The following is a 23483-nucleotide window of genomic DNA, read 5'->3' as shown; positions in this document are numbered from 1 at the left end:
TCTTAATCTCATGTACCACCAAAGTTCTTAATCTCATGTACCACCAAAGTTCTTAATCTCATGTCCTACCAAAGTTCTTAATCTCATGTCCTACCAAAGTTCTTAATCTCATGTACCACCAAAGTTCTTAATCTCATGTCCTACCAAAGTTCTTAATCTCATGTCCTACCAAAGTTCTTAATATCATGTCCTACCAAAGTTCTTAATCTCATGTCCTACCAAAGTTCTTAATCTCATGTCCTACCAATGTTCTTAATCTCATGTCCTACCAATGTTCTTAATCTCATGTCCCACTATAGTTCTTAATCTCATGTTCCACTATAGTTCTTAATCTCATTCTCTTTGGTCTCAATTGTAACCCGAGCGTACTGAGATACGAGTCATAGGAGTCAGGGACGTACAGCCACTTGAGGCTGTAAATCAGTGACTCAAACTTTCTGTCCGTCAATAGTGATAGCTTACTTGGCTACACCATGTCTACGCTTTAGACATAAGACGAATATTTTATTGAACTGCGAGTCCATGAATAATACTAAAGTGATGCCGCAGTTGTTGTTTTTTAAATTCTTGAATCTCGTATAGAAGTGTTGGGGGGGGGGAGGGGTGTCATGCTTTAATGGTGCAGAGGAGGATATCATTTTCTTTTACCCGTCCTATATCATCGCCTGAAAAAAATATGGGTCACTTTGACATCAGGTTTGGGCGACACGGTAAAAAGGGGGAGAGGGGGAATGCACTAACTACCACATCACTAGCTACCACATCACTAGCTACAACATCACTAACTACCACATCACTAGCTACCACATCACTAGCTACCACATCACTAGCTACCACATCACTAGCTACCACATCATTAACTACCACATCGACGCTAAGTGGCGTCTGCTTTGTGTGTGACGGGTGGAGACTCAAGCCAAGAAGAATTTAACCCGTCGAGATTCGAAAGAAAAGGAGTGGCGTAGTTGGCCTTACTTAAAGGAATAGACGTATTATTTATTACAAAGCTTATATCAGCTGTCTGTCTGTCTGTCTGGTACAAACGTAAACACGTTATGTCTCTCACATCCATTAATCCACTCTAGTAACAAGATGAAACTTGACACATTTATTAATTGCACCTAACAAAACATGAATCAATTACAAGAAAAACAAAAACAAAAAAAAATACTTTAAAAAAAAAAAAAAAAATTATACGAAGTATAATTGTATAAATTAGTTTGGATCAGTCATGTAGTTTAAATTTGTAATATATCTAGGCCGATATCAATAAATCTGTGTGATTAGAAATATTTGTACTTATTGCTTTTGTTGAGCGCAATTTCATGCTTTTAGCTTTCTCACTACGCTGTGGTCCTATCACTTGTCTGGACCAGTTGGGAAAATGGTTTGGGGGTGAAAGAAATGGACATCTGGGTGAATTTTTACCGTATTTGCTATTTAAAAGCATTTTTTTAAATGTTAATAAAAAATGGGGAAACGACCTGAATTCGAACTCATGGCTCAAGCCTCAAGCTGACATACTGACCACTCTTAGGGGCCTATGAAAATAAAAGATTGTATAGTTACCGATTGTTTGTCACAATCTTACTGTAAATGGGAATAATTCCGCTTATACCACCACTTCAGTCAAGTACAATTTATTTCCCTTGTTTGAGATACCAAACAAAATAATTAGTTACTCATTGTTAAAAATTGATTTCTTGTGTTGTCAGGTAAAGGAAATAACTTTGCAAAATTTCAGCTTGATCCGAGATTAGGTGTCCGAGAAATAACGTTTGCAAATTTATTAGCAGATAGAGTGAGTTCATATAAGCTTTATGAAAAGGAATAACCAATAATTCATTAGCTTGTTTGATAATAAAAAAAGAAAATCAATCCTTCGGTATTAAGCGGCTAAATGTAAGTGGTTTAATTCCTTAAGATAATCAGACAGGTTATTTCTTCCACACCCATTAGTCAATGAATTATTGGTAATTGATTATTTTCATTGGTATCGAAAAAGGGAAATAACTTCTAAACGTTTGAGATATAGTTTTGTTAATTGGAAGTGCTTCACTTTGGATAACCTTTTTTTAGTTTTATTAGGTTTCTATATTTTGCTTATTTCTTTATTTTACACCTACGTGTCTTGCCCCCCCCCCCTTCTCCTCACCCATCAATGCCTTCTTTCTAAAATGTTTTACGGAATTCGGAGGTTTCCTTAAAAGATTTTTGAAGATAGGAGCACGACGGTAGATGGCAGCAGGCAGGGTTCGAACCCGGAACCATCGAGTCCACCGAAAGACAGTCCAGAGCTCATACCACACAGCCAGGCTGCCATCCAATCTGTCATTAAAGTCTGCAACGCCCCTGAAAGCCACATTACTTTTGAATGTGAAGAAATCTTTAAAAAAAGAAATGTTTCTTCTTATCTCGTGATCTAGCTAAACTTCAATAACAACATTGTGTATTCTGTTCCGAGTCCTACACCTCGCTTGAGTGAAGATGTACAAGTAAATAACTATTGGTAAAGACACTGCTTGATGGGAAGAAAACGTTCCAGTCACATGACCTACACGCATCATTCTTTCATCCACGTGACCTACATTGGTTGCCTTCGTCTTACAAAAAAAGTTTCGAACGTCATAAAAAGAAAAAAAAAGTAAAGACGAATATGTAAGTGTGTGTGCACGCGCGCGTGTGTGTGTGTATTTATGTCGGGGGAGGAGAGTATATAATATCCGACACTTCGATTTCGTGAGAAGGTCAACATGGCACACTTCCTGTACGGTGAGATTGTTGTTTGAGACGCGTGACGTCAGAGTTATGACAGAAGAATGCCTCTTTGTATCTGGCCTTGTGTGTGTGTGTTTGTGTATGTGTGTTTACGTATCCCCCCCCCCCCCAGTACGTGTGCCAGGTGGTGCTTGGCTACAATGAAATATTTCTAAAGGTTTCAAAAACCTTTCTAGCTTGTCAGATTTTATACACAATTATGTGAACTGACATTGATTCACCTTAGCAGACAAACTTCTGTTACAAGTCACCTAGGATGGTTACCTGATTGTGAGGTACGAAACGTTAGTCCTGGGAAATGGTCCTACGGGAGATTAGGGCTAAAACGACAAAATTGTCATCTCTGAAGGAACGGACTCAATTCAAGTCGTAAGAATTGGGTCGAACACTCTTGGAATTCTTTGCCCGTGGAATCTCCGGTCTCCACCGGCCTTTAAAAACTATAGTTCTGTCTGGAAGAGTTAAAACCAGATATAAATGCGTAACGTCCCTGTTTCCGATAGCTCGTATCTCAAGACGCTCGGGCTACAATTGAGGCCAAAGGCCGAGCACACCGCGGAAACTCCCCCATGTTCCTTATCTGTACCACATGAGCCGAAGGGGGTATCAGCCAAAACAAAAACGACGCCCTTGAGGCATTCTGCGTGGATATGTTTATTGGGGTTTCTTCTATCCCCACCACTGCAACGGACTCGGGGTTCTGTTTTGCTTTCAAATTGGCATAATCATCTTGAGAAAGGAGTCCTTGTAATCACAACAAATTTCCATAAGGATCAATAAAGCAGTCTTAGTCTTAGCAACCGTTTCCACCAGAGCGTCACGTTGAGGATGAGAAGCATTGCACTGGAGTCATAAATCGAGATGTATCAATAAATTTGGATTGGCTTGCATACACACAATAATTACTAATATACAATATAATTATAATAAATAAACTCGTGTGATTTGCAGAGTACATAGAAATGAAATACTGATTTAGTTGGATTTACAAAATTTCATTCTGAGTCTTGCAATAAAGTGGGTGGTTTTCTCAGGAAGAGAGAAAATTTAAGATACGCCCCTGGCTGACGATAACACGACTATATCGGAGCTTAGACTCGAACTTATGTTTAATGCTGTCTCTATTCTTTGACACCCACGCGCTACGACATAATTGTATATTTCCATGTTATGTACATCAAATTATAGCCTTACCACATGTTGCAGTGTGCTGGATGTACGCGCTTGGACTTCAAACGAAATGTGTTGACAAGCATTTATTGCGCGGTGACCCGTGGCACGATTTGGAATCAACATCAGGATGTTTGCCTCAACACATCGCCAGTGGCGTAGCTAGGAATTTGCCATCATTTGGGGGCCGGGAAGCTGGACCTTTTTGGGGGCTCCTGCATTTTGCGTAATATTTAATATTTAATGCAAAAAAAAACAACAACACTCATTTGGGGGCCCCCTCAAGAGGGAGCCCGGGGGGATTTTCAAATTCTCCCCCTCCCTCCCCCCACCCTAGCTACGCCTCTGATAATAGGAGGTCTTCCTGCGTAAATACATTGTTGATAAAGTAAAACGCTTTCACTCAAGAATTTACGAAAATACCCAGATTCTAGGGGTAGGGGGGTTTTGGAAGACAGCCACAGTAGAACACATATTAGTCAAGTAAAAGTACCAAGTTCCCCTTTCAGACCTGGCGATCTATAGGGTAGATGATGTACATCTCATCTGTTTCTGTGGCCTAAGGTTAACGAGGGTGTCCCGTTGTCATGTGACCAGCACATCACATTTCCTCAACTAATGTAAGGTTCCCATTAGAGCCGGGTGCATTCAGAGGCGCCCTAAATATCCCGATATTAAAAACCGCAATCTTCAATGCAGTGGCGTAGGTAGGGTGGGAGAGGGGGGGGTTTCAAATGTGAAAATCCCCCCGGGCCTCCACTTACAAATTTATATAAAAATTAAATATTAGGCCAATACGATGTTATCTTGTTATTCATGCTGTTATGTGATCATGTTGCATGCATTCCAAAATTATATATTTATTTATTTATTGAGTACATTATCTTATGTCATGATGTCAATGTCAAAATACAAGGGCCCCTAAAGAGGCCAAGCCCCCCCCCCCCCCCCCGTCCCCAAATCTCTTGCTACGTCACTGCTTCACTAGGATATATAAACATATCGTAACGGATGTATGTATAAGTTGTTCTGGATGTATTATTTCTACAGTACCTTGATAATCCTAGATGCTTGGGTATCTTGTATAGGGTATTACTGATGTTCTATTACTAAGACATACACCGTCACATATAGGAGTAACGAACAGGATCAATGCTCAGTAGATAAGTTCACTCGAGATGAAATAGAATAACGAACTTTAATACAGAATGGGCCACAGTCCAATCAGTCACTAAAACGATGTTATCCCTTCAAGAGCCTAGCAGTAACTGTCCTAAAAGTCTACAATAAATATCTCTAACCCAATACCTATGCCACTATAAATGTCGCGTTCAAATTCAGTCTACTACAGTGCGTTCCTAACTAAACTTATCGTCTAACAAGATACACCTAGCCTTTTGTTCCTAGCCTTTTGTTATTAAAATCCAAACCTGATGATGCAGTAACAGTTAGAGTACAGTTAGTCTAATATTATAATTACTATTTAACAGGTTGACTGTATAAGGTCATATAAACTGTCTCTTAGAAGCATTAATTAGGATAAAGAAAGATACAGTGTGATTGATAAAATATACATTAGTAATTTAATAGTATTAATTTCTTCTTCTTTTTTAGTCTATCGGTTAAAAAAGAAACCCAGTCAGACAAGGAAGTCTAGGGAGTGTATTTTTTTAAATTTTTTACATTGACATTTTTATTCATCTCCAATCGAAGTTTTACCGTAGGGCAGACCTTTTATCATTAGTCTTCAGAACAGATTTTGGTTTCATTCTGTTCAAGCCTAATCGATTTCTGGCACTTTCATTTCTGACCAAAAAAAATGATGAAGCAATAAACCAGGGGCGTAGACGTGACAAGATTTACGAAGTCATACTCAGTGGGTCGTAATTGCTTTCTATAATGTTTACATTTTAGATATAATTTGACACATTTTGGCAGCGAATATTTTGTGTAAGACTCTATGGCCATATCACAAAGGCCCTCAAAGTTCTCAAGGACCTTCCTCCAGGGAACAGTACCAGGAAAAAAAAGAGGCAGACAGGGAAAGCAATGGGAGACAAGATAAAAGAATGGGTAGGGCCTGTCGTTGAAAGAGATTCTGAGGCAAAAGACAGAGGGGAATGGAGAAAGATCATCAACAGATCTTGTGTGGTGTCCCAAAAATTCAGCAGATAGTAGAAGATCTGAAGACGTAGAATAGACAGGTTCCTTGCGGAAATGACCTTTTTGTACTCTATTGTCAAAGTTCATCTTATAAATCCAATCTCAATAATCTCATTGACAAAAAGATGGTCCAATCTCAAAATGTAATTGGTCCAATCTCTCATATATATATATATATATATATATATATATATATATATGTATATATATATATATATAATTGGTCCCATCTTAGCAACATACTATAGGCTCAATTTCTCCTAGTTTAAATTGGTCCAATCTTATCAGCATACAGCCGATTCAGTCTCATCAATATACAATAGTTCCAATCTCATTCACAAGATCAGAAAAACACACACATAAACACAGCACAACACAAACACTAAACTATACTAAGTCTAAAACTAAGACTGCTTTATTGATCCTTACGGAAATTTGTGGTGATTACAAGGACTCTTTTCTCATATAAAGACAACACAACAGAAACATACACATAAATACGACGATTGGAAAGGACTATTATTATTTGAAAATATATCTTTTAGCTTGCAAACACAGAACACTACAGCGGCTTTTTAAACGATATTTGAAAACTAATAAGCATCCAGAATTTCAAGGTCAGCTTCAAAAGAAAGTCTTGTTCTTTAAAAAAAAAATGTTATAGGCCAACAAATGTCATTCAGATTTCTCTCAGTCATGACTATATCGAAATCAGAGATAGAGAAAAAAAAAACACACAAAAAAAAAACAAAAAAACTAGAAAACTTTTTACTTTTAAATTCGCTGCTCTCTCCATTCAGTCCAGTCTCTTGGTAATTTTATCGTGTCAAGGGAATGTAACTCGTTATCGAACGTGATCTTACCAAGAGTTGTCTACTTAATTGAGAAGCTGTTCTTGTACGGATTCACCTTTTTATTTCCAGTAGAGCGAAGGGACAGAAAAGCCAACGAACAAGAACTTAATGAAAAAAAAAAAGGGCCGGCAGACTAGATCTAATTGAAATCACGTGATCAAATTGTGTTATTGTCTGTGTGTGTCTGCATCCGTAAATATTAGCCTGTGTATATGTGAAGTTGGTGTTCAAGTCTGTGGAAAAGTCATTTCTCTTCATAGAATGGGCTAATCTTATCAAATAAATATAAAATATAGGCCATCATCTACACATATTTTCTTCTTTCGATTTAAAAGAGATGGGGAAATAGCTAAACAACTCTAGACGTTATGTTTACCTTTTTATACCAACATACTTCCCTGACTAAGAACTGAGTCCCTTGCACTGGCGGGGATGGAAGAAGGCCCCAACAAAAATGTCTCCTTCCATACACCGTTCCTCAAAGGGGCCGTTTTTACTGCTGTGGTAGAGACAAAGGAATATGGACGAGTTTCTCCAGTGTGCTCTAACCCGAGCTCTTAGGATATGAACCATTGGAAATAGAGATCTAAAACTTTACATCTACTTGGATCTTTCCCTGACAGACGTTTGTTCAGACAGGCAGATGGGGGCAAGCTTCCATAGGCCTAGAGTTTCAAGAGAGACTCAAATCCTAGGACAGGAAGATGGGGGCAAGCTTCCATAGGCCTAGAGTTCCAAGAGTCATAGACTCAGATCCTATGACAGGAAGATGGAAGCAAGCTACCATAGGCCTAGAGTTTCAAGAGTCTTAGACTCAAATCCTAGGACAGGCAGATGGGGGCAAGCTTCCATAGGCCTAGAGTTCCAAGAGTCTTAGACTCAAATCCTAGGACAGGAAGATGGAGGCAAGCTTCCATAGGCCTAGAGTTCCAAGAGTCTTAGACTCAAATCCTAGGATAGGAAGATGGAGGCAAGCTTCCATAGGCCTAGAGTTCCAAGAGTCTTAGACTCAAATCCTAGGACAGGCAGATGGGGGCAAGCTTCCATAGGCCTAGAGTTCCAAGAGTCTTAGACTCAAATCCTAGGACAGGAAGATGGAGGCAAGCTTCCATAGGCCTAGAGTTCCAAGAGTCTTAGACTCAAATCCTAGGACAGGAAGATGGAGGCAAGCTTCCATAGGCCTAGAGTTCCAAGAGTCTTAGACTCAAATCCTAGGACAGGAAGATGGAGGCAAACTTCCATAGGCCTAGAGTTCCAAGAGTCTTAGACTCAAATCCTAGGACAGGCAGATTGGGGCAAGCTTCCATAGGCCTAGAGTTCCAAGAGTCTTATACTCAAATCCTAGGACAGGAAGATGGAGGCAAGCTTCCATAGGCCTAGAGTTCCAAGAGTCTTAGACTCAAATCCTAGGACAGGAAGATGGAGGCAAGCTTCCATAGGCCTAGAGTTCCAAGAGTCTTAGACTCAAATCCTAGGACAGGAAGATGGGGGCAAGCTTCCATAGGCCTAGAGTTCCAAGAGTCTTAGACTCAAATCCTAGGACAGGAAGATGGAGGCAAGCTTCCATAGGCCTAGAGTTCCAAGAGTCTTAGACTCAAATCCTAGGACAGGAAGATGGAGGCAAGCTTCCATAGGCCTAGAGTTCCAAGAGTCTTAGACTCAAATCCTAGGACAGGAAGATGGAGGCACGCTTCCATAGGCATAGAGTTCAAAGAGTCTTAGACTCAAATGTTATGGCAAGCTTCCATAGGCCTAGAGTTCAAAGAGTCTTAGACTCAGATCCTAGGACAGGAAGATGGAGGCACGCTTCCATAGGCCTAGAGTTCAAAGAGTCTTAGACTCAAATGTTATGGCAAGCTTCCATAGGCCTAGAGTTCAAAGAGTCTTAGACTCAAATCTTATGGCAGGTTTACGTAGGCCTAGAGTTCAAAGAGTCTTAGACTCAAATCCTAGGACAGGAAGATAGAGGCACGCTTCCATAGGCCTAGAGTTCAAAGAGTCTTAGACTCAAATGTTATGGCAGGTTTCCATAGGCCTAGAGTTAAAAGAGTCTTAGACTCAAATCCTAGGACAGGAAGATGGAGGCTAGCTTCCATAGGCCTAGAGTTCAAAGAGTCTTAGACTCAAATCCTAGGACAGGAAGATGGAGGCAAGCTTCCATAGGCCTAGAGTTCAAAGAGTCTTAGACTCAAATCTTATGGCAGGTTTCCATAGACCTAGAGTTCCAAGAGTCTTAGACTCAAATCCTAGGACAGGAAGATGGAGGCAAGCTACCATAGGCCTAGAGTTCCAAGAGTCTTAGACTCAAATCCTAGGACAGGAAGATGGAGGCAAGCTACCATAGGCCAAGAGTTCCAAGAGTCTTAGACTCAAATCCTAGGACAGGAAGATGGAGGCAAGCTACCATAGGCCTAGAGTTCCAAGAGTCTTAGACTCAAATCCTAGGACAGGAAGATGGAGGCAAGCTACCATAGGCCAAGAGTTCCAAGAGTCTTAGACTCAAATCCTAGGACAGGAAGATGGAGGCAAGCTACCATAGGCCTAGAGTTCCAAGAGTCTTAGACTCAAATCCTAGGACAGGAAGATGGAGGCAAGCTACCATAGGCCAAGAGTTCCAAGAGTCTTAGACTCAAATCCTAGGACAGGAAGATGGAGGCAAGCTACCATAGGCCAAGAGTTCCAAGAGTCTTAGACTCAAATCCTAGGACAGGAAGATGGAGTCAAGCTACCATAGGCCTAGCGTTCCAAGAGTCTTAGACTCAAATCCTAGCACTTTTGTGAAGAGGAGATAAACATAAATAAACTGTTAGTTTAAGATATCCTTGAGTTTTTATTTGATCCTTCAGCAAGTCTGGAACAAACATTTCGTATCTTTCCAGTGAATACAAATTATCTTCATCTCCTTAGTCTATTGAACCAGTTAGGCACCATACATGATCTATCGACCGTCTTTCTCCATTCCTAAGTTTTGCCTTGATTAGAATCGCTTTCCATCACAGGCCTGTCCATGCTTGAATGTTGTCTTCTCATCTCTATCTCTGCCTTTTTTTTTCTTTTTCCTGGTACTGTTCCCTGAAGGAAGGTCTTTGCGAGCCCTGAGGACTTTGTGATATGACCATAAAGTTTAAGTTTGCGGTGTTTTTTTTTTTTTATCGTGGGGCCGTTTCGAATCTCCTTATTTGAGATGCGGTATTTGAAGACAATACATAGCACCATCCTTTAGCATCTCAATTCCATTGTTGAATTCTCTTCTTTAATTCTGCACAGTTAGCGTCCAAGATTCGTCATATGTCATTTACAGTTTTTTAAAGCATTAAGCATTTCTTAAACTAATAGTGACCATTCCATTTTATGGTAATTTTTTTTTTAAATTCTCGGTCTTCTCATGCAGTGTTGACCAGTTGGTGGTGCAACGAAATAATATGAATAACTTTGACATTTAAAGACTTGTAATACATTTAAAACATGTGGATTTCTTGTGTGTTTAAACAGGTACCGAGGAAAGCCAGTGTGTTTCTTGTATCACAGACGTCACTTCACTGTTTTCGTATCTAATACTTTAATGTCTGTTACGCGGCTGACAGAAAAAAAAATAGACTGACGTTAAACGTTTGATTGATGTGTATCCTAGTGCCTGGTGTCAAGTGATGAAAGTCTACTGATATATTACGTCAGACAACTTCTCAAAAACACGTACTGTTTTTTATAATTATCAGTGAAAGATTTAGAGGGAGAGATAAGATTTACATCCAGATCTGGTTATTTTGTTTCTTATAGGAACTCGTAGAAACCCCTTGTGGGGTCGGCCTCGGCCGAACATTAATTTATTTAACTCTTAAAGGAATGCGGAAATACCCAAAGACATAAAATCCCATTCAAGATTAATATTTTCTAGTTCTCTACCAAATTTAAATTTCTTTATTTTTTTAGCGGTCCCCGAAAGGGGAAAGGACGCTATTAGTTTTACACGGAATGTCTGTTCGTCCGTCCGTCCCATTTAGATCTCGTAAACTAGAAAAGATAGTGAAAATTAGACATCATCATACTTTAGACCATTCAAAGTTCTGATGCAGGGCTACTTTTTTTCTTTTCTGAAAGCGAAAAATGTAATTTTTTAAATCACTTATGCAAGCAGTTTTTTCCATAAAAATACACCACTTGTACAACTATTCACCATTAATAGTAACGAACACTAGAGGCTCTTTAGTAGGGGAGATAATAACTTACCATATTTTTAACACATTTATGCAAATGGTTTTAGATTTTTTTGCCAATTTTTTTTTTTTTTTACATTTTTGCTAAGTTAAATAAGTTCTGTCATATTAACTACTACATTTACAAAAAAAATTTTTACTTTTTTTTTAAAGAGAAAAAATCTATTTAGTATGCATTTAAGTTGGACATAATTTAAAACAACAATTAATAAGTAGTTTTTCATATTATCAGTTGAACAGAACCTCAATGCAGCAAAAAAGAAACCCTTTTTTTTTTTACGGAAATGTAATATCATAGGGGATTTCAATAAGAGATTGACCCTTTACAAAACAATGAGATCAATTAGATATTCATTATATGATATCAGTTAGGCCAGGTTCACATCGAACTTCTCATTCACTTTCACCTATCCTTTGGTCCGCAGGATCTGTCAACCTTCTTTCTCCATTCTTCTCTGCCATTTGTCGTTGATAGAATTTCATTCTGATGTTCTTTCTGAAAATATTGAAACCTGCCTTTTTACCTGCCTGGGTGAACCACTTCGGGGCCGATTTTGAGTTTGTGTTTCCACACAAACTGTCTTTGTAATCTTGTTTTGTTTTTGTTTTTTATTTTGAAAAATTATAATTTTCAAACTAGAGTTTTCCTCATGTGGCCAACGCGCTAGTAATTCTTTTCTCCGAGATAGACATCAACTGTTAAATTTCTAGGAAAATCGTTTGAGCCTTTTTTTGAGATCAGCGTGCAGGTTCCATGAAGTTCAGACTTACTAGTGGTACTATATTTTTTTTAAAGTAACTTTAATGTTTTTCTTATTTATGAATGTATTAAGTTCAGTGTTCTACAATCTATATTTTAATAGAATCGAGGTAAACTTAATACCCAGCCTGATCAGTTAACTGACCAATATCGATTCTCCAACCGGGGAAAATAAAATCAAAAATAAAACATTGGATTTCTATCCTCCATAAAAAATATTTATAACATACAAATTCCACAGACTCACCCCCCCCCCTTTTCTTATCTAATGGCCATTGATTTAGACGTACTTTTGGTTGACTTAATTTAGCTAATATATTTACAATGAATAAAAAAAAAAGAAAAAAAAAACCAGCAACGTTAAAGCTCAAACGTCGTCTTTGATTAGTGTACTGACGTCACAAGGGACATCTTAGAAAGTAGCCGTCTGAAAGCTTTACGACATTGGCTTCTCATCATTGCGACTTGTCCTGCACAAGTAAAACAAAATGGCTTCTGAATTTAACTTTCGAGGTCCTGGGAGGGGGGAGAATTAGTATTGTTACCTCTGAATATGCGGCATTAATGTTAACATAAGACACAATTTCATCAACTTAGAAATATAACTAAAGTAATCTTTTTGGCTATAAATCTACCAATTAAAAAAGTTTTCAAAACTTTTTCTTTTCAGTTGTAGTTTAAAAATTGGATCAAAAGGCCCGCAACTGAGCACTGATCATTGTTAGAAAGTAAACAGGTTGTCTTAGTTTGCATATAGCTACTGTAAAGTGATATCACATGTGAAATATATGGGGCTGTGTAAACCACAAGGGAGGTAAGACTAGTAGAGCCCTCAACAAAGTACGAGCAGTGTTTTAAGTATTATTGACTCTTACGAAGAGTCCGGAAAAGAAATAAAGCGACACAAAGAAATAAGCCACTGGAGATTGACCTTTTTTAAGTATCATATTTTCTTGTGAACCTATTTGTGTTTTTGCTTTGGTTTAATTTGAAAGTACAATGTTATAAGTACCAGTAAATGTATTTCAAAGGTATCATATAATGAGCAAGAGACAGACAGAAAACATAAGCTTACCATTTTTTGTGCACATCTGATTCTGGATGTTTCGAGTCTCTACTAAGAAGATTAAGTATATCAGGCGAGGTAAAAAAAAAAAATTGACTCCTGATACTTAAGTATTTGTCATCCTTCTACTTTTAACTTCATTGGGAGATGTAGAAATTTAAGGAGACAAATTTGTTCCAGAAGTTAGGGTTAGGGTTAGATTCTAAATCTATTTCTGTGGATTTCTTGTTGAGATTTTTATTGAGCGTTGTGTATTCTTAATTGGAATAGGATTTCAAAGACTTTTTATTAAAAGTACATCGGTCTTCAAATTGTGCTATGAAGAAGATCTCACACTAATTAAAATGATCTCCGGCTACAATTACTGTTGTGCCTAGCACAGTGCTATTGTTGGAATCGATTCTATAAGTACCATTTATTCTGTAGGCTACATTTTAAGACAGGAGAAATAAATAAAAGTACATTTATCTGATATATTGGATTCACAGGCTTGGAAAAAAAAGAGTCTACACTTTTTTAAAACACCAACGTGGCGCTCCAGTGTAAACGGTCGTTAGAGGAGACGATTAGGCCGATGGGGAAGCAAAAAGAATCCTCGTTGCGGTGCTTGACCGAGCCCATTGCACTGGCGGGGATAGAAGAAAGCGCCTACAAACATACCACTATTCATACAACGTTCCTCATGGGGTCGCTTTTAAGCGAACACATGCACGGCTGGCGTAATACAGAGAAGGAATATGGGGGAGTTCCCCCGGTGTGCTCGGCCTTTGGCCTCGCATCTAATCCGAACGTCTTTGGATACGAACCACCGTTAAAAGGAGTGTTAAACAATTTAAATCTGCTTGGATCTTTCTCTGACTGAGCATTTGTTCAGACAGGCAGATGGAAGGGAGCTTCCGTAGGCCTAAAGTTCCAAGTGTCTTCGAATCGACTTTTAGGACAATGACAATGAAGAAGAAGAAGAAGCAAGCCAGTGTGTCAGATGCAAAGTAACTTAAGTTTAAATCAGAACTCTATAGTATACAATCAAAACTTAAACCTATTCTTGAAGTTTCAACCCAGGCGACATAGTTAATAGCTATAAAATTAAACCTCACAAGTCACAGTATATAGTTTATAGTTAGGATGTTAACACCCCCATAAGTCACATTAAATAGTAAATAATAAGCAAGTAACAACCTAAGAGTTACTGTCTTAAATTAGAAAGTTTAACCCCCCCCCCCTCGAGTTCTAGAAGCGTTGAGATTATTTACTAACAAAATTGGAATAGACAGTTTAAAAAAAAAAAAAACATCAATATCCAGGCAGTGGTTCCCAAACTGTTCCGCGGAACGCTCAGAATGTTCGAAGTGTTCCGTTAAAGAAAAAGTTTGGGGAACACTGGTCTAAGGAATGATATAGCGGTGTCTAACACTAATGGCAATATCTTCGATCTCAAAGATTCAGGTCACAGGTGTAGTGACTATACAAACCCAGTTACGACCTGCATATTTTTCCATCTGATGCAGGCAAAGCCGTTGTCCGTCGCGTGTATGTTTAAGTTTTCTGCGTGCCTTTTGTTTGTGTTTATAATAATGGCTTTTCTTTGGGCCTTAAATGTGTGTCCAGCTACCTTCGTGGTAACTGTCCAGCTGTTTAGAGGTCATCTGCTGCCTGCTGCTTTCCTCTATGCCAGTGAGGGCAAAATGGTGCCTGTTCAAAAAATTGCACAACAATTTTCCATATTACGTCACCAGAAAATCTGGAAAATAAATAAAAATGTGTATCATCTTTTATGAAACGAAGCAGACAAAAATATGGAAGAAAAAAAAACGAAACAAAACAATCAGCATGATAAAAGGAATCCTAAAATCGATATCCATTAAATTTGAAGGTTATATTGATTTTTAGCTTTCAATTAAAAGATGATTTTTGTGATAATGATTAATTAAATGGGTGTTGTTTTTTTTCTTTCATTCCCTTCCATTAATTTTATTTTTATCAATCAAATAGTGAAACAAAAGAGGACTACTGATGGAACTCGTTTGTTTGGGGGCTCCATTTATTTAACTTTATTTCTTTGAACAAGTGAACTGTGATTAATCTTTTTTTTTTATACAGGCAAATTATTTGAATATTTTGGCATTGTATTAGTGTATGTGTGTTTCTCTATATCAGTGTTTCTCAAACTGCGTTCCGCTGAGCCTTAGTGTTCCGCAAGCCCTGAAAAGGTGTTCCAGGAACTACTGGAATAATTAACGTGAATTCATCTCTCTAAAAAATAAGCGACATTGTTCCGCAAAATACTCAGAATGTGCGAAGTGTTCCGCTAATACTCAGAATGTGCGAAGTGTTCCGCTAATACTCAGAATGTGCGAAGTGTTCCGTTAAGGAAAAAGTTTGGGAAACACTGGTCTATATTGAAATAACTCAAGGGAGGCAGGAATGTTTATTCACAGGACATCACAAATACATTATAACATCTATCTCTAGCACAGTCTTTTCACTTCGGCTCTAGACTTGGGCGGAAATCGTTCTTCTTCCCAATGTTGACATCCTTCTCAGTCTAATTTATCACAGTGCGCACCTTCTGCGCTAGCTTAGATGGTGGTGCGCATGGCAGAGTTCTAACAATATGTTTGTATATGTCTTAGTATGTAGGTAAGGGAAGAGGGTACAGGTAAATGTAAGAGAGATGGATGGAGCAAAAGGAGAAGGACAAAGAAAGGGGACAAGTGCCAATGAGTGAATCATTTTATTCTTTTCCTGTCAATGTTGCAGTTTGGGTCAGTCGAACCAAGGGGTGTGGGGGGGGGGTGACCTGGCAATCAAACCACGACTACTCCATACTCTTCCATCTTTTTTGCTAGCCCCCCGTCCCTCTTCTAGGTCAAGATGTATTGCGGTGTTGTCGGTCAGTTTGTTCGTATGTCAGTGAATGAATTAATTCTAAGACGTAAAGAGCTCAATGCGCGTTAATTTTGCACACAAATTTTATACATACACACACGCACAGGTCGTGGTGACTGAGTGGTGAAGCGCTTAACTTCCGAACCGAGGCGTCTTTGGTTCGAATCTCAGTGAAGACTAGGAATTTGAATTTCGGAAATTTTAAGGACGCCCCGTAGTACACCCAACTCTAATGGGTACCTGACTTTAGTTGGAGGAAAGTAAAGGCGGTTGGTCGTTGTGCTGGCCACATAACATCCTCGTTAACTGTCAACCATATAAATAGATGACCTTTACAGCATCTGCCCTACAGATCACACAGTCTTAAAGGGGAAATTTACTTTTTACAAAGATCGTCAAGGTTGAGTGTGGTTTTCATTGTCATGTAGTGGTGTCCGTGCAGAACTATGTGTACAGTTTGTACAATTTTGAGATATGAATCAACAACAATATTTAATAACACTTGTTATGATTAGGCTCATACTGTTATGATTAGACTCATACTGTTATGATTAGACTCATACTGTTATGATTAGACCCACACTGTTATGATTAGAGACACATACAATGTTTTCGTTTCATTCAGCAATTGAACCCTTTGTGTCATGTAATAATATGGGTCAAGGTTGTTTTAATTTTATAAACAATATACAAAATAGTAACATTTTGAGGAACAACAGTAAGTTTCTAATAGAACTAAAAGTAGCCACGGGAATTCAAATAAGCAGGGGTGTTTGCAATGTTTGCCGCCTTAGCGACTTTATTTCATTCTAACAAAGTTTATATCATTCAATGTCGTCAACTCTTAAACTTCGGCTACCGTCTAATTCAGTCTTGTCTCTTGTCACATTGACAAGTTTACATTTGTTTTTAATCAGTGGCGTAGCTAGGGTGGGGGGGGGGAGGGGGTTTAAAATTAGAAGATCCCCCCGAGACCCCACTTGAGGGGAGCCCCGCCCCATGAGTATTTGAATTATTTTTTTTTACATTAAATATTAAGCCAGTGCCATGTTATCTTGCTATTCATGTTGTTATGTAAATCAGTGACCCTGTTGCATGTATTCCACACATTAGACTTGTATATTTATTAAGTAAATTATCTCATGACATGATGTCGAATGTCAAAATGCAGGGACCCCCAAAGAGGCCAAGTCCCCTAGCCCACGAATCCCTTGCTACGCCACTGTGTCTGAAAGTAGAGTTGTCGCTTGACTATTAAGAGAAGAATTGACCCATTTTAATCCTTTTCTTGACCTACCTCTTCATCCCCGCCTCCTTCGCATTCCTGGTTGGTCATTTAGTGACTAATCCTGTAATCTTCCCTCTACCACGCTGCTCAGTTTTTTTAATCTCACTCTCGTGGTAGATTATAACGCAGCGCCACCTAGCGGTATCACATTACTCTGGTGACGTAAGTCGTGGCGCTGCTTGATAACTCGGAGCAGACGGCTGTAAAAGTGCAGGGGCCCACCAATGGTGGCTTTGTCTCGTTTCGGTATGTACTTTATTTTTCCCAGGATGTCCTAATAATGCGTGACTGATAGCAGGGTGCATAGGCACTTTGTCAAAATTGACTTCACTAGTGTCTTGTTCTTTTCCTTTTGGAAACACACACACACACACATAAACATTTAGACACGCATGCAGTTATTTTGTATGCGGAGGTTAGCTAAGAAAACACAAAGGAAGTATTAGCTTTTATTGTTTTGAAATAATTGCTTGCAAATTTGCATTCTTGAGAGTTTTTTTTTTTCTGCTACCTTGTAATTATGAAATGCTAATTGTCGTCCTGTGTATATTTTCGTCGCCGATTGCAAATGGCTGTTTTATTTCAATATGTCCACCAGTGTATCTCAATCTTGTATTAACCCTCAGAGAAAAATGTACGTTCGCGCTAACCTTAACCAGTTGGTTAGGGGAAGCGCAGTGTTTTCATCCCTTCTGAACTTAGAAATGCATTCTCCTGGCGTAGACATGTATTTCACATCAGCAAAACGATTGTACAACGGGAGAATATCAGCCATTCTAAGATGAGAAATATGGGTCAAATCGCGTTGTAGAGATGTATTGAAATGTATTTGTCAAAAGAACGTCTTTGAGTCGATCAAGATGCCTCAGGCAAAAAAAAAGCAAAACGGAATTTTAATAGTCATGTTTTATTTTGTCAATATTCAAATGTGGATTTACCAACTTTAATGTAAAAACAACAACAATAAAAATAAAAGATTTTTAGTCACTTAACGTACATCATAATATACAACACCTCGTGAACTAGTGAAGACGTTGCGCCCCACATGTTGTTAGATGCTAATACACAATACCTAACGGCATGTGCCACATATCTGTAATTAGATTCCCAGAAAAAAAACAACAGGTGAAGTAGTTTTACAAACGCCACGGTACAAGCCCCGCGAATGCTTTCATTGTCAAGTAACACTGTCACCTACAAGACTTCAAAAAAAGCGCCCTCCCTTTTTTTTTCCTAACCGGCAAGCGCTTCATCAGCTTTCGTTGTGGAAAGATATGTAGGTCATAGATGAATAAGTTAGCATTTTATGTGCCAATCAGACTTTTTATAACAGTATTCTTTAAACCAAAACAAACTGAACTACTAGTAGATCTTTTATAGCCGAGAGTTGAAAATCACCAGGGAACACAAAATTATTAATTTTTACTCCAAAAGTCAATCCATTTTTTTGGTGACATCTTTGAGCTATGTTTTCGACGGTCTGCTAGTGTATGTCATCAAATCACTGGAAGGAGTCAAGTCCGGAATGAAGGAATACCCATCTCTTAGATCTATGTTTTCGACGGTCTGCTAGTGTATGTCATCAAATCACTGGAAGGAGTCAAGTCCGGAATGAAGGAATACCCATCTCTTTAGATCTATGTTTTCGACGGTCTGCTAGTGTATGTCATCAAATCACTGGAAGGAGTCAAGTCCGGAATGAAGGAATACCCATCACTTTAGATCTATGTTTTCGACGGTCTGCTAGTGTATGTCATCAAATCACTGGAAGGAGTCAAGTCCGGAATGAAGGAATACCCATCTCTTTAGATCTATGTTTTCGACGGTCTGCTAGTGTATGTCATCAAATCACTGGAAGGAGTCAAGTCCGGAATGAAGGAATACCCATCTCTTAGATCTATGTTTTCGACGGTCTGCTAGTGTATGTCATCAAATCACTGGAAGGAGTCAAGTCCGGAATGAAGGAATACCCATCTCTTAGATCTATGTTTTCGACGGTCTGCTTGTGTATGTCATCAAATCATTGGAAGGAGTCAAGTCCGGAATGAAGGAATATCATCTCTTTAGATCTATGTTTTCGACGGTCTGCTAGTGTATGTCATCAAATCACTGGAAGGAGTCAAGTCCGGAATGAAGGAATACCCATCTCTTTAGATCTATGTTTTCATCGGTCTGCTTGTGTATGTCATCAAATCATTGGAAGGAGTCAAGTCCGGAATGAAGGAATACCCATCTCTTTAGATGGCGCATTGAGTCCTGGAGTTTTATCTATCGCTTCACACTTTGAAACGAGTTCATCCTGGTAATCTATCATCTTCTACTCGGCTCTGTGTCGATGTTTGTGCGTGTGTGTGTGAGTGTGTAGTCGTGTGTGTATCTGTGTAGATGTGTGTATGCCTCTTTGACCTACTGGGATTGAACCAAAACATGACACTTTGTCGTTTTCATCAAGGCTAAACTCGACGAGCGAGAGAATAAAAAATCTCCCAAGCAAAGAACATCAATCGCAAATAGCATAGTTTGGCAGCTTAGCCTTCTGTGAAGGCAGCTATGATGACAGAGTTGGCATAACTTTCAGGCGGAAGGTAATCTCAACACCGGATAACTCAGTACTATTCCGAAGAAAACATTGATTTATCGTTCTTTTTTAAATTTACTAGGGAGTCACTAGGGACCGCGTCAACCAGGTTACTGCTAAAGACTATAACAAATTGTTTGATCCAGTATGACATTAGCCATTTAACACGATTATATATATAATCATTTGCCACTTTAGCAGAGCAATTTGATTATTATAAACGGAACAAATATATAATATCTAGGATACGTTATTGGTGTACTTGGTGTAATTGGTGTAAAAATGAAGCTATACATTTAGATGTAAAATTTATTTTATGACTAGGATATAATGGACACTCACACTTATATTTATTTTCAGTTTGTGGTACTTCAGTATTTGAGTTTGAATTGATCTACGATATGTTCACAATATTACCGAAAATTACTTGCACAATTAAAAAAAACAAACATTTTAGTTACGCCTTGTCATAGCATGAGTTTTTTTTCTCCCATAAAGATATTGGAGATTTTCACGGTCAACCAAACAGTGGCGATGACGCTAAACTGAACTTCAAAATCGCCAACTAAAAAAAACGTTTCAAACGAAAAAATCTCTGAATAAAACGTGTTTCTGCACTTTCAAAATTCACATTAAAGTCAGAAAGTAACTTCTAGAATCGATAGCTTGTCAACATCTTATTTGTTTTGTACACCGGATACACCATACACACTGGATACACCATACACACCGGATACACCATACACACCGGATACACCATACACACCGGATACACCATACACACAAGATACACCATACACACCGGATACACCATACACACCGGATACACCATACACACCGGATACACCATACACACTGGATACACCATACACACCGGATACACCATACACACCGGATACACCATACACACCGGATACACCACACACACCGGATACACCATACACACCGGATACACCACACACACCGGATACACCATACACACCAGATACACCACACACACCGGATACACCATACACACCGGATACACCACACACACCGGATACACCATACACACTAGATACACCATACACACCGGATACACCATACACACTAGATACACCATACACACCGGATACACCATACACACTAGATACACCATACACACTGGATACACCATACACACTAGATACACCATACACACCGGATACACCATACACACTAGATACACCATACACACTAGATACACCATACACACTAGATACACCATACACACTAGATACACCATACACACTAGATACACCATACACACTAGATACACCATACACACTAGATACACCACACACACCGGATACACTACACACTCCGGATACACCATAAGGCCATAGGTTTCTCAGCGTGTATGGAAATCTCCAATTAATCAGAGCTTCAAGCAGATCTTAGAAATTTGATGCTGCAGTGCTCACACGTGACAAAATAAAAATGTTTAACTCTTTGTCTCCTAATTAAGGATACCATCGTTGATTTGACCTTGTTAAATTAAATTACTTTCTGGTTTTATAAACTTCAATTTGTGTTACATAAAAAGAGCATGCATTCCCCAATAATTCTTTACCAAAAGTCAAACGTTTTCTGATCACAAGCAAAAACGTTATTGAGGTTTAATCAAAACAGGGTAGAATGTACAAATGTGAAAAATTAACAATTCTATCAGAACGTGGAAAAATAATTAGAGATAAAAGAGTTAACACGTTAAGTTTCAACGCTTCTGATATTCTGTTTATCTGATACACTAAAAAGCTGCTTTCTAAAAGCCTGTCTTCATTATGTAAGCCCCCACGCATGAATAAATGAAGCACTAGCTGAGACCCGGTCTTCTCTGCGGTGGAAACACTGAATTTATTTCAGGCCAGCTGAAAAGTGTTCACGCGAGTGATGTGTGTCACAAATGAACCTTTCACTTGCTAACCATGTGCACAGCGAAATAAACTGAAGTAAGTGGTTCGCTGTCATTGACGCATTTCTTGACAAAAGGACCAGCAACCATCGCTACAGTTCAAAACGAATATGTCCGCTTTCTCTTACCTTTCTGAACTTGCATGAGAAAGCGAGCAGGGGCGGACTGGCCTCGCCCCGGACCCATCTGGGGGAGCTCACAGCGCTCCCCCTCACTCCCTAACTGTCCTTGGTGGTGAGTACTGTCCTACCACCAATTAAAAGAAGAACCTATTCTAGGCTAAAAAAAAAACGTCCGAAAGAATGAAAGGTCAGAATGCAATGAAGATTAATTACATACATATACATTTACAGAGAGGGGTAGAATAAAAAAAAATCCCCCCACCGAAAAAAATCCTGGCTACGCCCATGATATGACATGCCATTCATTTGTGGGCCGGTTTATATGGTAATGCTCGGGCCGATTTTGATATCCAGTCCGCCCCTGAAGGCGAGGCAGGGGTTTCACGTGATTTATGCTTTAAGTTACCCAAATCCTTACTCCGTGGTGGCCGAGTTGTAAACGCCATGGTATGTTAACCGAAGTTTTGCGATTCGAATCTTGATAAAGAGTTTGAATTTCGAGATACTAAAGACTTACCTGGGTACCTCGCATTAATTGGGAAAGGGAAGGGACGCTTGGACGTTGTGCTGGCTACTAGACACCCTCGTTAACTGTGGAAGCGAATGAGCTTTACATCATCTGTCACATAATCTTAGGGGGGATGAGCTTTACTTTAAAAAAATCTAAACTAGGCTCAGGCAAGCATATCGGGAAATATTTGTTTTTATTCTGGGTCTATTGAGTCTATTGAGATTTTAGTTGTTTCGAGAAAGACTGATTATTTATTAATTAATAATTATGGCCTTCTCCTTCAGATTATTTTCTAGCCTATAATTCTGAGTACCGTGATGTGAATAGAGTTTGTGCATTATTTAGATTAAGAAATTCGTGTTCTTTTTTAGGTAACAGCAAGTTTCATATTCCTGACTCTTGCTACACTTTTGAGTGTGAAAGTTATAAAATATTCACAGTTGTTGTTTTTTTTTATGTAAACATAAAATCTCTCGCTCTCTCCTGTGGCTTAAACGAGTGTTAAGTAAATAGCTAATTAGTCGTGCTGACGTCACCTTGCGCGTCCATTACCGGGGTGAGTACCTTGTTTTGACATTTATTGTTTGAGTCAACAGAAGAGAGTTCTAACTGTCGTTGGTTCTCACGTTGTACAGGCTTCTCAATTTTCTCTCCACGAGGAACGTTTTGTTAAGTTTTTGACGTAAATTTAACTGGTTTCAAATACATTTTTTGCTTCTTTTGATCAAAGGAAAAAATCACGAATATATTAGACTTTAAAAACACAACTACAATACGATGTAATGTTGAAAATCTGTGGTTAGTAAAACTCTTGACTTTCAGATCTGAGGTCTGATGGACACAACACCAATGGAGCCAGGGATATTTGAATTGTTGAAGAGCCAATAGGAATCTCACAGCTGAGAAATAGTTTCACAATCAACTTGAAATCATTGAATGAAGGAACACACAGACGATTTTCAAAGTTAGAATACTCAATACGAAATTAATAACAAGAAAAAAATTATACTTTGAAAAAAAGCTTATACGAAGTGGAATTACATCAATTAGTTTGAATCTGCATCAAACTAAGACGTCAGTGATAACGACCACTTCATTTTCCCAGCTAATACCAGTTACTAATTAGATTTGGGTGGAATCAAGGGCGCCCTCAAAAT

General features: G+C 38.7%; 2 protein-coding genes across 8 annotated transcripts in view; one reads left to right on the top strand and one right to left on the bottom strand.

Moving 5' to 3' along the window:
* LOC106052971 (protein ABHD15-like) overlaps nucleotides 1-23483 on the top strand; it is a 114964-nt gene that overhangs the window by 33194 nt on the left and 58287 nt on the right. Inside the window, exon 1 of one of the 7 annotated variants that reach the window (XM_056006286.1) lies at nucleotides 22696-22882. The exons of 5 other annotated variants lie outside the window; for them this stretch is intronic. The gene's annotated coding sequence lies outside the window, so the exon portion shown is untranslated. Of the gene's footprint in view, nucleotides 1-22695; nucleotides 22883-23061; nucleotides 23291-23483 lie in introns of those variants that run through there. One more of the 7 variants, XM_013208446.2, reaches the window with a different exon arrangement.
* LOC129921940 (dentin sialophosphoprotein-like) overlaps nucleotides 1-23483 on the bottom strand; it is a 56984-nt gene that overhangs the window by 27118 nt on the left and 6383 nt on the right.

The sequence above is a fragment of the Biomphalaria glabrata genome, chromosome 12, assembly GCF_947242115.1.
Source record: "Biomphalaria glabrata chromosome 12, xgBioGlab47.1, whole genome shotgun sequence".
Lineage (NCBI taxonomy): Eukaryota > Metazoa > Mollusca > Gastropoda > Planorbidae > Biomphalaria > Biomphalaria glabrata.
This window is presented reverse-complemented; position numbering and strand designations above follow the sequence as displayed.